Raw genomic sequence first — 3,392 nt, forward strand, 5'->3', positions numbered from 1 at the left:
CTTCTCTGCGCACGGACCTAAACCGCCGTAGACTGTCGACCTGCTACTCAAGTCCAGCGTTCGCCTATACGGGGTCGACTCGCCAGGCATGACCAGTTGGTCGATCAGCGAGATGCGCGAAAGTTCGCTCTTCGCTCAACTCCGCTCTGCCGGAAGTATCGAGCTCGAATTCCGCCAGCCAAGCCCCAAAACCGTCAGCTACAGCTGGGTACTCCACTACCCCACGGTGCGGAGGACCTTCCATCTCCCTTCCTCTCTGGGCGTGCGAACTCTTCTCGTAGGCAAATTTCCTATAGACCCATAGAGGTATTTTTTACCGTCTACACTTACATCCAAACTCATCCCCATAGTTAAATAATTAGTTTAGAAGTTTAAATTGTGTTTACATGCTTAGATCTTAATCTAATGTGAAAAAAATAGATTTTTGTTGTTAGATCTTAAAAAATATTAGATCTACATGTTTTTCTTGCTTTTTATAATAGAAACATGATCATGATCATTAGGGTTCTTCAAAATTTCATTTTTAACTTGTTAATCATGTTCTAATCATGTTTAAACCCTAATTTAACATTTAATTGAGTTTACATGTGGATTAAAGATGAGAAAACCCTAAGTTTGTGATACCTAAGTGTTAAAAATATGATTCAATGAATGTATATCTTTTTTAAGTTGTTTGGTAATCATGCTTATGTTTAATATGTTAAAAGTTCATGCTTTAGATAGAATAATTTGGTTAATTAGGTTGAAAAACCCTAATTAGATTAACACAAGAGTTTGATTTATGTTTGAGATAATTTTAGTATGTGATTATCAAAGTTTAAGTGTTGTTATATATTTTATATATGTTTTAGTATGTTTTAAACATGATTGAAGGTTTAAATATAATTTCTTGTGCAAATAATCATGCTTGTTATGTTCTGCAGAAAAACTGCTGCACATATATACTATTTAACTAGAAATTTAAAATAACAAATAAAATAAAAATTAAATCAAACTAATGCCAATTGAAAGATATGTGAATCTAGTTTTCAAAACAGAAAACCTTTCCTAAAGATAGTTTTTTTAGAGAAAGATATACTTAATTTACTGATAATACATTTGCAGAAAACCTGCTGCACATATATAATGTTTAACTAGAAATTAGAGATATCATATGAACTCCAAACTGAATCAAACCAGTGCCAACTGATAGCTATGTGAATCTAGTTTCCAAAACGAAAAACTATTCTTAAAAAGAGTTTGTCTAGAGAAAGATATACTCAATTGACTAACGATATATTCTGGAGAAAACTACAAATATGCTGATTTGAAATAATTGATATATAACCTGAAAGTTTCTTAAGTTTCGCTCTTGTTTGTTATTTTTGAGAGAGTTTCTCGATCTTGTACTGTTATATTATAATAATTAAGAGTTGTTTAGCATCTAAGATGTTATTGAGCATCAGTTATGAACACGCACACCGGAATATATGCACATATGCTTAGTTTATGTTGTGTTAACATATTTTTGTCGCAAGTTGAATTGGTAAGCACATATAAAGAAGTATAGTTATTCATGTATTCGGAATAGGGAGATAAAACCTATTTCCGCAGGACGATTGAGTAATAATATTACAAAAGTATCGTCATTTCATGTATTCGATATAAGGAGATAAAACCTATTTTCGCAGGACGATTGAGTAAGAGTATTATAAAAGTATCATCATTTCATGTATCCGAAATAGGGAGATAAAACCTATTTCTGTAGGATGATTGAGTAAGAGTATTATAAAAGTATCGTCATTTCATGTATCCAAAATAGGACAATAAAACCTATTTGCCGCAGAACGATTGAGTAAGAGTATTATAATAGTATCATTATTTTATGTATCCGGAATAAGGAGACAAAACCTAGTACCGCAGAGCGATTGAGTAAAAATATTACAAGAGTATCACTATTGCATAAGGAGATGCACACACACACACACACACACACTGTAGTTACTCCCATGTTAGATTACCCATGAGTAGGGCACATTCCTTGATTTGTGACATACATGATATGACTTATGGTGATTTTTGAGTTGGAATATTCTCTTATTATTGCGCCAACTACTTGAGAAGTAGTTCGAGATTGTGACATTAGTCCTATATGGTTTAGGCTTGGAGTATTTTCTTTTGAGTGTTGTTTTCATTCATAGAGTTGGAATTGGTATTTAGGGATCTATAATTTAAGACATATGATATATATATGACGGTTTCTTTGTTTGGATTATTTCACTCGACGTACTACGTCTCGTCTTGTAGGTATCTAAATATTAACTTCATTAGATACGGGGAAAATAATATAGGTAGACTATGCTTAATAGATAGAGCCTTCACTTCATCTAGCAGCCCTTCCCCTGGGAGTGGATAGAGGTGATCTTACTGTAGCGCTCTGATGCTCTTGTTGTTATTCTTTTTGTTTAAATTGTATCTTTCAGGTAGATTAGAGTTTCGGAGAGTCGCAGGATGACGGAGTTCTAGCATAGTCGCCATCGCACAGTTTTAGCAGTTAAAGCTCCACCATATAGTTATGTTCATTGCTCAGACTTTAGAGTTGTATTCATTTTGTAGAGACTGAGTGCCTTAGTGAGATTTTATTTGACTCATTGTGTTGAGATGTATTTCAGACTTAGAGATATTGTTATTCTATTTCAGTTGGGCTCATTTGTTGATATATTTTTTCTGTGCATATCTGATTTTGTACTACTTCTATTATTTGCCTGTTTTGTACCTACACCTATTTGTTGTTTCCATTAGAGAGATAGTAACTGTGATGGTGAAACATGTCGTAGCATGGTGTTTGGTGCTTGGCAGGTTTGATAATCCTGGTTTCACCTTGGACTACAACCTTGTGTGAAGCCTGGGGTGTCACATTTAGTTTTCTCACTTAACCCCTAATAATGGTTGTTTATTATTTTTAGGGTTTAATATAATTTTTAAAATTTTTAGGAGATCATTTTTTAATTTTTAGATTTTAGAAGGTGTTTTTTGGTTTTGAGAGGAACTATTTGTATATTCAATATTTTCTGGTAGTTCTTTATATTTTTTTATTTGATATGCTCTTCTTATAATTTTTAGATTTTTCAAAGACCTTTATCTAGTTTTTGATTTTTTTAGTGGTTGTTTGTAATTTTCTTGTTTTTAAGTGATCTGTTTGTAGTTTTTAGAGTTTTAATGAGATTGCCTATGATATATCATACATAAGTAATATAATTTATTATCAACATGTTTATTATATCATATTATATTATGTTATAGCTAACCTTTATATATTGGTAAGATCTAGTAAATAAAATAAAATGTATTAATAATTAAAATAAATAATATAATAATATTTTAAATAGTAATATTTAATATGTTGGATGTAT

Source organism: Asparagus officinalis, chromosome 1 (genome assembly GCF_001876935.1).
Source record: "Asparagus officinalis chromosome 1, Aspof.V1, whole genome shotgun sequence".
NCBI classification, from domain to species: Eukaryota; Viridiplantae; Streptophyta; class Magnoliopsida; order Asparagales; family Asparagaceae; genus Asparagus; species Asparagus officinalis.